Source organism: Convolutriloba macropyga, chromosome 3 (genome assembly GCF_964194025.1).
Source record: "Convolutriloba macropyga chromosome 3, txConMacr16.3, whole genome shotgun sequence".
Lineage (NCBI taxonomy): Eukaryota > Metazoa > Xenacoelomorpha > Acoela > Convolutidae > Convolutriloba > Convolutriloba macropyga.
Window position 1 is genome coordinate 5637047 of NC_134470.1, and position 11027 is coordinate 5648073.

The 11027-nt window shown below is 35.7% G+C and overlaps 1 long non-coding RNA gene across 1 annotated transcript; it reads right to left on the minus strand.

The window, feature by feature from the left end:
* Positions 1-957: 957 nt before the first annotated feature.
* Positions 958-1988, minus strand: LOC142336800 (uncharacterized). Its single transcript, XR_012758909.1, has 2 exons — positions 1723-1988; positions 958-1648 (listed from the first exon to the last, which is right to left on the minus strand). It is a non-coding gene; the product is annotated as an uncharacterized LOC142336800 (long non-coding RNA).
* Positions 1989-11027: the final 9039 nt, after the last annotated feature.

The following is an 11027-nucleotide window of genomic DNA, read 5'->3' on the forward strand; positions in this document are numbered from 1 at the left end:
ACTTGGCATTGCATAGATATTTTGAACCAACAAATTTGACAAAACCAAAAAAAACGCTTGAAGTTTCTCGATTGCGACAACTGTGCGGCAGTTTTTGCATCAACTCTTGTTGTGGTTACAACAGTTATATAGCCGACACAAGACTGCAATTGATTATACTACCCGGATTTTTTTCCGTTTGCGCCCCTCCCCCAGCTTAGTGGGTGCATATTATTTACACCCCCCAGACGCACGTGCCATATTTTTACATAATAATTTACTATGTAATGACATGTGCTTTGTAGTTGGGGGGCGTATAACGTACGGGGGGGGGGGCATAAACGGAAAAGATCCGAATATCTTTTTCCGCCTTTTGTCATAGCGCGGAAAGAGTGACAAAAAGGTAGACTAATCTCAAAACGGGGATCCGCTGCTGTTTGCTATTTTCGCAGTTCTAATTGGACGCTGACAAATTATTGCTCCTGTAAAATTTCGCAACTCCCTTTTATCGCAACGAGAGTTGATTAAAGTAAACATGCTGCCAGTGCTATGTCAGATTTTTTGTGGTAGATACATATATGGGTTTTTAGCTGTTATAATCTTCCAGCACAATGGACTTACAAGTTGAAGCCCCCTCCCCCCCTAATGGCCCCAATTATACCATAATGGGTCTATAATTTCGTGGGGACTGTAATGTGAAAGACCCATATTTGTGATTATACGTACATGAATCGTGCATAAAGTCAATACAATCAATTTTATTAGAATTACTAATTTTACAATAATTATACGAGGATTAGATTCTCTACGAGGAATAATTATACGAGGATTAGATTCCCCCCCCCCTCCCCCACGTATTGGGCGTATAAATTTAAGACCCGCAAGCGCAGGTGATTTTTACATAGTAACGTATTAACGTGCTCTATCACAACATTTGTAATCACGGGTCATAGAAACACTGGGCGGTCACAAAACGAATAGATCAAAAACTCATAGATTGCTATACTTAGAATTTATCTATGTAACTGAATGTAACTGCTCTTAAATATTCTGTTTTTTGGCGTCTTGATTTATCGGTTGGAGTCTTGTTCTCTCTACAGCGTCTGGGAAACTTGCAGCCTGTGTCAGATTTTCATCACTGTTTAAGAACCCACGAGTAGAGAACAATCTTTCCCATTCTATCACCTGACATCCTTGAGTCGATTCCTTCTCACTGAAATTGTAATTAGTTGTCCATGTAACCTTTTTGCTCTCTCCATCACAATTTTCCAGAAGTTGTTGTGTGAATGTCTTTTTATGCATAATGTTTTAACCGTTTTGAGTTCTCTACACAATTCACTCGCTCGATTTGGAGACATAAATTGACTTTTCGTCTCTCTTCATCACAATTTTCCAAAAGTTAAAGAAAATTGTAATTTCAGTTCCCAATTATCACAGTCGCCAATTTTTGCACCGTTCGCCACTTTGAGATACAACTTTAGAGCGGGTTGAATTTTCAGCAGACAGGGTTTAAAATAAGCTTCAACTGATAGGAAAAATCTGGAATATTTAACTCGCCTTGACAACTTCATTCTTTTTTTTCACCTCTGTGATGCTCGGAATGGACAGCGTGAAAGTTTCGGGTTTTCTTTCCTTCATCGCCTTAACGGCCAAATCAGCCTCCCATTGTCTTAAATAGGATATTATATCTCGATCGACCCTTTTGCCCATAAATTTCTTAACTCAATTTCCAAATTTACTAACTGCTAACGCTTGTTTCTGACCGCATAGTTGTGACCAAAAGTCCTTTATAAGCTGCAATTCTGTTGACAAGGTTTGAATATCTGTCTGGCAAGTCTCAATAGTGGGTTCCAAACCCAGGTTTTGGTCGAGACCCAAATTGGTTTATGATCAAACCCAGTCGAGCGAACACCAGTGTGTTACCAGACCGAAATAAACAGTGATATAGACTTTCGCTTTGTCAATTCTGCTTAGCATTTGTTCAGCTCCTTTTTTGACTTCTGACCGAGTGTTTCATGTGGTCATCTTCAAAACAGGCTGAACATAATTTGCGTAAAAAATCATTACACCATAATGTAATTCTGTTCTCTTGTGTTTTGCAAACCAGCTACATTGAGTTTTCATATTGCATGCCGCTAGATCTATACCATTGTCAAGTTCCTGCAGAACACTAGCAAGCAAGCGCCCCTACCAATTGAAGTTGACCATTTGGTCTATTTTACCTCTTTAATTCCACAAAACGTATCTTGTTACATTTGAAAACCATGGCAGAGACGGGATGTTAATCCTGCGAGGTTCTCGCAAAAAAAATGTTAATCTTGCAAAATTCTTGCAAAGGATATTAGTCTTGGAAGATCTTGCAACAGGCTCTTAACCTTTCAAGATCGTGCAACGGGCTGTTATCCTTGTAAAATCGTTTAAGACTATGTTTATCTTTCGATATTCTTGATATTACGTTCCGATCGAGCTCTGCTATAAGTGGTTCATATTAACGCAACATAATTGATTCTGCGTAGAAATCCCCCACATCACAGTTGCGTCCACTTTAGGAGGCAAAAACACTCAAAATAAAAAAAAACTAGTTTGTTACAGCTAGCTAAGTTACATGGGACAAAAACTAGCGCAACATGAGAACCACTAACAAATTTATCGCTATTTTTTCCATTAGTTTGGGATTTACAAAATTCGACGTTTCGATTGAATTTCTGAGAAAATATTTTACAATTCAAGGAAAACAAACAAAATTATGTCTTTTAGAGATCTGACTCATTATTGGGTTTTCTAAAAACTTTTAAGTATAGTTTGTGAGAGAAAAAGAATACATTTTGGAACAGAAACCATAGAAATACCATTTGCGCCATATAAAATTATTTGTTTTTATAGATTATTTGCCGTTTTTTGGTTCACCCTTTTTGGTTTTCTGTGAGTCCTATTCGGCTGTTAATCATGTAAAAATAGTTGGGCAAAACTGGCTGTTATCCTTCCAAGATATTGCAAGAAAGTTTGCAAGACAAGAGTTCGAGCTCAAGTTTGAGTTAATTATTAAGGTCACCCAACTAAAAAAAAGACTAAATTGCTGCAGTTTACTTGTTTTATTCTATCATAACGCATCATAAAATTTGATATTGTAGAATATGGCGACTGTTGCCAATGTTATTGCAACTTTCAAGATGATTCAAAAAAACCGCCAAAATTGCAACAAAAACTTGACTCTTTTGTCCAACAACGTGAAACTTAGACGTGCTCTTTTAAAAAATGATTAGACTAGACATATTTTTTAAAACATAATTTTGGCGACCACCCGCCTCGATAAAAAGGACATAGAACCTTCTGAATGTAATTTAATTTTTTTTTGGAAACAAAGAGGTGGAATGAGCACACTCCAAGACTAATATCCAAGACTACGATAGAGGAAAAGTTTCTTATTGCAGACGAGCCAACCAAAGACGAAGAGTTTTTTCAAGGGTTTTCAGACGTCACCCGATCAAGAAGGCCTGACATTTTTTTTCTGGTTACAGACGTCACCAAGAGATGATCGCCCGAGGTTCCAGACGTCACCTTAGAAGTCCTTTCCCCGGTTAGACGTATCCAAAAAAACGTGATTTTTTTGCAACAAAAAATCTCAAACAAACAAAAATTGTCCCCCAACGAGCTTTTGCTGATGGTTTATGAATGAAATAGCCATGAGAAACTACAAGTCAGCAATTAACTAAAAAAACACAAATTGCACGAAAATAACGATATAGCGTTTTTTGCATCGGAAGAACTCAAAAACAATTTTCTCAATTTGTCGCAAAAATCTACATGAAAGTAAAATTTTTATTTGATTAGAACACTTCAGTTGGACCTAAAATTAACTTACTTTGGTTGAACTCCTCATGTAAAATTTTTTGCCCAAAAAATGAATAATTCGCAAAAGTTCCTTTTTGAGCGTCAAAAATCAAAAAACGTTTTTCTAACGTTTTAATGAAAACTTTTGAACAAAAACAAAAAACCCATTGATTAGCCACCCTGGGTTTGTCAGAAAACACGCGTCGCAGTCAGTTTATCGGCTATGCATTTTACGAAAGAGGTTACTCAATTTTGACAAAAAATGCTTCTTTGACTCAAAAAATTCAAAAAACGTTTTCCTAACGTTTTGAATAAAACATTTAATAGTTCCACTGAAACCCATTGATTAGCCCCCTTGTTCTATTGGAAAACAAGCTTCAAAATCAGTTGATTGAAAATACAAGTTTGTAAAGAGGAAACTTGATATTTGCAAAATTGCTTCTTTTACTTAAAAGATTCAAAAAACAAATTTCTAACGTTAATTGGAAATTTTCAGTAGATAAAAAGAAAGCGTTCAAAAAAACCCCTACTGTTTGTTTGAAAACAAGCTGGAAATTTATTTAATCCTTTTGCAAAACCGCACAGAAGCAACAGAAAAGACACCAAATTGTTTCTCTGTTATATAAAAATCAAAAAACGTTTTTTCTAACGTTTTTTTCTTATTAAAAAAAGTCAATCAATTTTCAAAGAGAGCTATTTGATAAACCTCCTCATTTCATTACAAAACAAGCTGGGAAACTATATAACAATTCTGCAAAACCGAAAAAAAAACAGACAGAAAATTCCTGAAAAGCTTCTGACAAAAAAAAACTACAAAAAGATTTGTGTTTTCTTTGATCTTAATTGCATACTACTAGCCGCGAGCCTAGTTAATGGGGTAGTATGCATTCCTAAGAAAACCCGACATATAAACTTTTTTTGTTTTCATTTTTTCAAACTACTAGCCGCGCATCTAGTTAATTGAGTAGTATACACTGAAAATACCCTCTCAAGAGAAATAAAAAAGAGAAGATAAGATCTATTTTCTTTTTTTCTCAAAAAGAAGGAAATCAAAAGCTCTCGAATAATTCACCACTCAAATTCGCTCACGCATATAGTCCCATTAAGTAGGAAACCTCAAACGTCTCTTATTTTTTGTCCGCGGTCTCAGAAGTTGCCGAAAGAAGTCCCTTTTTCCCCTTTGGTCTCCGTAGTCACCAACTGAAGAGGAGTGTGTTTCCTTTGGGTCGCAGTAGTCACCAAATAGATGAGCAATTCATAGGTGTCAGATACTATCCAGAAACGAATACAAGCAGTTTATTGGTAGCAGTTGTCCTTAACTTCATAAGAATCGCAAAACAGAAATTCTTGGAAAAGAGCTTCAAAGTAGACCCAGCATTTAAGCAAACAGTTTTCTCTGCTTGTCTGTAGCTCACGTTGCTTCGTCGCACCGCATTTTTAAATTCTAACAAAATTAACTTTTTTTGCAGAAGTATCAATATAGATTTAGTTTGTTTGGTTTTTAGGTTTTATTTGTTCCTAAAACTCCACACGCAAAAAAAAAGAAAACACTCCAGTAAATTTTTTCTGGTACCTTGATTGTGATTAAAGGAGAAATAAAACTTACAAGAGATTGTTGCAAAGTAAAATATGTAAAAAAATTGAAAGCAATTATTTGGTCCTGTTCAACAAATCAACGGTACACACGCGCGAACGCTTAGTTTTCCTTTTTTTAAGCAAACTTTTAGCTAGATTTAGCACCAAAAAAAACACATTTAGGACTCTTGTTTTCGTGAAAAGTTGCGTCGCTACTTTTGAACGAAAAAGCGAGGCTGATTAGCCTACATAAACATAAAAGATTTTTAGTTTACCAAAAAGTCGTCGCTCCGTAAATTTCGAGCCGTTCTTTACCTTTACTTTACATACGACAGAACCATTACGAGTTGACTACAGCCGGTTCATCAAGATGACAAAAGAAAACATCCAGAAGTTACAATATGCATTGAACAAATTCAAAATGACTGAGCTCAACATGAAAAATCAGCTTGATCTCTTACAGACATCCGTTGAGCAGAGAAAGCTTCTGCACTCTTTCTTTGTTGATCAACAAAGTCAAGGAGAGCGTTGAAGAGCTGAAGACAAACCTTGACAGCATCATGATGGAAAAAGTAAGCTCTAGTAGCATAAACTCAGTCATGAAACGTCAATCGATCTTGATCTCTTGTCTAGAAAAGTTGGAACTAGAAGTCAACAGTCTCGACGATGATGGTCAATTGAGTCAATCATCAACTCGAGTGAGCGATGACATCAGCTGCGTCTCACAGTCCTCAAGAAGACAACTCGAGTCGCATCGATTGACACCGGTTCCCAAAACTCAGAGCAAAACAACATGACAGTAAAGAACCCTGCCAGCGATGTCTCCCCTCCAGTGCCCCCAAGACCGGCGAAACCATCGTTTTTCCTTCCGCAAGGAGAAGATAAACCCAACCTCCTCTCAAAATTCCTTCAGAGCAACAGAGAATTTGCGCAGGATACTAAAGAATTGACTGAAGAATCAGTAAAAAAAATATTACGACGGTTGAACAGATAAATCAATCAAAGTCGTTGTTAGCAGCCCCAACACCAGCATCAACCCTATTATCCAGAGCAAACATTCAGGACAGATTTGTATTGAGTAATCCTCAATCCCCAGAACACAACGCTGATCCCAGAGAGCAAGAAAACACTTTTAACTAGTTTGCTTCACTTCAACAACCCTCCATTCCAGTGAATCAAACTGCAGTTACATTTCCTGTTGAATCTATTGATAACCAGCCGGAATTAATTCACTCATCAATTGGAGAATTGAACCAGTTCTCTAGTTCAAAGTTGATCACATTTCCCGATATGCCAATGAATCAACCAGCAAGTGCCACAGTTAGACCAAAAGAAAAGTCTTCTGTTCCTTTAAATAACAAAAGAGAAGATCAAAGCATACAACGTTGGAGACCAGCAACCTGCAAGCTTGAAAACATGGAAGAACACGCAGAAGCTGATAAACCATATATGACGACGCTTGGTGAAAGAGTATCTGCCAACCCTTAGCCGACGGTCAAAATGGTCAAACAGCAACGATCGACCGCTCAAAGTGGACGACATTGTTTGGGTGTTGAAATACCAAACACTAAGAGGCATTTGGCCACTGGGAAGAGTCATGGAGACAAAGCCAGGAGGAGATGGAGAAACACGAGTCGTAAAGGTAAAAACGGCTTACGGCACGTTCGTTTGCCCCGTTTCCGGTCTCGCACGCGTTTTTTCTCCGTAGTTTTTTTCGATTTTTCTCGCTCCGGTTTTAGGCAACCTGAGTTACCCCTTTCCCACAAATTGATGTACTGATGATATTGACAACATTTCAGCCTAAAGTTTCAGAGCCAATTTCAAAGAAGATGACATAAGACTTCAATTGATGCCTCCAAAGCCCTTGATGTCCCCTTTGTACCCTTGCAGCATGTTGCTAATGTTATTGCAACTTTCAAGATAATAAAAAACGCCAAAATTGCAACAAAAACTTGACTCTTTTGTCCAACAACGTGAAACTTAGACGTGCTATTTTAACAAATGATTAGACTGGAGATATGTTTTAAAACAGCGACAAAGGAATCATTATACTGTGTTCTAATGTTCTAAACTAATTTATTGGTCTATCTGTTTACTTTCATGGAACAAAACTAGCGCAACACGCGGACCACTAACAAGTTTATTGTTCTGTTTCTTGTTAGTTCGGGATTCACACAAATCGACGTTTCGGTGGAATTGAGAAAATATTACTAAATTTTAATAAAACAAACAGTTTTATGCTTTCAGAGGTTTGACTCATTAATGCGTTTCTTTAAGAATTTTTGAACTAGAGTTTCCGAAAAGAACACAGGATGTTTTGAAACAGAAACCATTAGAAAAGACATTTGCAACATATACGATTACTTTTCAAGTGTAATTGAGACTCTTTTTGTCATTTTGGTTTTCTGTGAGTGCTGTTGGGCTGTTAATCATGCAAAAATGGTAGTGCAACAATGTTTGTTAATCTTGCGAGATGTTACAAGAAAATATTGCAGGGTAAGCGTTCGAGTCCATTTTATGTTACTTATTAAGGTTAACCAACTAAAGCGGGTCAATTTTTGCAGTTAACCTCTTTTATTCTATTAGGACGTATCATAATACATGTAAAAATTGTGATATTTCAGAATATGGCGGCAAAAAAACTATTATACTAATTGTTTCATATTATTTTAAAGGTCTATTTTACCTATTTAACTCAAAACGTATTTTATCATACGTGAAAACTATTGCCGAGATCGGATGTTACTCGTGTCAGGTTATTAAGCAGCATGATAATAATCTTGCATGGTTGCTCAACAGGCTGTTAACCTTACAAGATCTTGCAACTCGATTTTAATCATTATAGAATCTTTAAAATACATTCAGGTCGAGCTCTGATGTCTTGAGTTCTTATTAGCGCTTCATCGTTGCTTCTGCGTAGAAATTGTTCGCGTTACAGTTGCGTCTTTTTAAGAGACAGAAAAAAGTTTTGAGACTGAAAGAAAAACTAGTTTGTTACAGCTAGCTAAGTAGAAACTAATTTGTCACTGTTTCATTGGACACTGCTAGGCAACATGAGAACCACTAACAAATTTATCATCCTTTTTTCTGTTAGTACGAGATTCACACAATTCGACACTTCAATTGATTTTCTTCTGAAATATTTCTACAATTTAATAACATAGCCGGCAGATTGCCGGAAAATAGCCGCGATAGACGCTTGTAGCCTTCTATAGACTAATAATGAAGATTTAGGGCATATAATATGGTTCTACTTAGATGCACACTATTGATCTATAATTAGTGAATGTTCATAAAATTTGAGGTTCCATAAGTGAGTTCAGAAGTCAATTTTTGAGTGAGGTAAGTCACACAATTGACCTAAAAGCAGAAATGACGTCACGAACACAAATTTTAACTGCAAAGCAATAGAAGTTAGTGAAAAAGTCAATTCCAAGAAGTCAATTCCAAGAAGTCAGGTCGCAAGAATCATCGATGGAGACGACGAATTAAAAAACATAGCAGGACAAGTCCTGACGTACAATTCAAAGAATTTTCATTGACTAAGACAGATTTGGTGGAAACAAAAAACTAAGCCTGAATGAACTATGAATGGGTTGGGAAAACCATTTCGAAAAAAATCCGATCCAACAATTGAAAAAAAAAACAGTAAAAATTTAGAGTGAAATTACCGCATGTGATAAAAACACCAATAGCGAGAAAGGGAATTTTTGTTCAAACACCGTTTTCTCACTGTACTTTAACATTAGAGCAAAAGAATTTAAAAACGCCGCAAAGGAAATCGCTTTTTCGCTCCACTTCTTGTTTCGGCGTGACCAAAATCAATACTCCAATTTGACTTCAAAAATCATGAAAATGTGTGACCAGATCTGAAAAACATAGCCGGAAGAATTCAGGAAGAGACTTGAAGCGTCAAAACTTCCCAAAAGAATGGTAATTGCAGCGGAAGCCATTACCTTTTGTATTAAACCATTCACCCTTGACCTCTCCAAGTCTGATCTAAGAATTGGTGAAATTTAAACCACTGTCAGCAAGAGAAAAATGCAGCAAAATTTTATATTGTTGAAAACGTTTGGTAACGTTAAAAAAGTCCGAATTAGTACTGTCAGAGTTCTGATACGCTAAAAAGGCTGACAGGTCTATCAATTGGCCTCAAATTATTCATGAATCTAATCTCAAAAAGATCGCGAATGCAAAACACAGATATTAATCTTAAAAACTAAGTTAATTTTTTCAAAAAAAGAATGCTCAAATTTAAGAATCAGAAAACCACTACAATTAGATTTCCAACCAGTGCAATCAAATAACACAAAACAATAAATACTTCTTCCTTATTGGTCATTTGCTAGGCAAAATGATTTCATAATTATTCAAAAATTAAATTAAACAAAGAAAAGAGATAAATAAGCAACAGTTTAATATTCGAAGGCCAAAAATCGTTTAAATTAAAACCATGGCCGGAGGAAAGTTGCAATAAATAGTAAAAAGTGAAAATTTTGGAGAAGGCTTTTTGGCAAACTCTCAGTACTGCCTCATGTTGAATGATATCAATTGCAAACCAAACAAATGCCGAAAATATAGGAAAAAGCTAAAATCATTAATTTTTTATTAAAAAATGAAATAAATCTAATGAAAAAAATTCTAGACGCCAGGACACAACAAAAATGATATAAACCAGAATGCGAAGAATATAAACACAATGAAAGGAACAACTTAACAAAACAAAGTTTTGAAAGTTAAAAATCAAATTAAAAAATCAAGAAAAACGAATACATTTAATTGTTCAGCATTCGAGACATAGGAAAAAAACGAGCCATCCGAGACAAAGATCCGTCCTCCTGTACGAAACCAAGAAAGAAAAAGCAGAATTCAAATATACGAAGCATTGAAACAATTTGCAAAAAAAATGTCAAAAAATTTTTAAGACTGCATTTACGAAAAAATTTTAACTGCTTCTCAAATACTTTACGCCAAAAAAGATTGAATTTTAATTGAAACTAAAGTCCCACATGTTGCACAAAAAACTTTGTAGTAATTAAAACCAAAAAACAAATATAAACGGGCAAAAATTGGAAGAAAACTTCCAAAATCGGATTAGCATATGTACAATTTTCTAAAACAAAATTACATCGAGGTACAAAGAAGCAATGAGCATGGGAAATATCAGAGGGAAGTTGCCATAATAACTGATTTTTGACAAGACGGCTGAAAGATCCAAAAATGAAGAAATTAATAGAAAAAAAGCCGAAAATCAACTAAAAAATCAAAAATTCGTGCCAATTTTGAACTTGAAACGCATTTTCAGGCTCTGCAAAACACTGGCATCAATTTCTGAGGTTGACATTTCAATATAGCATCGATTAAAAACTGTTTCTAATAAAAAAAACAAACGTCAAGCAAAAAAATAGGGCCACTTAGACGAAAAAACGGTTATCTATATGAGAAATTCAGTCAAAAACTACTTTTCAAAGTCAAAACGTCATTCACAAAAAGCAGCGCATGATCAAAAAACTTGTCTCGCTCATATGAAATTAGTTCACACGGCAATTTTACTCACTTTAGCTTTTAGATCAAAACAGCGTCTGAACGAATAGTACTTCCGGTTATAAAAAAGCCTTAAGAAAGCCAATACTACTCTTCGT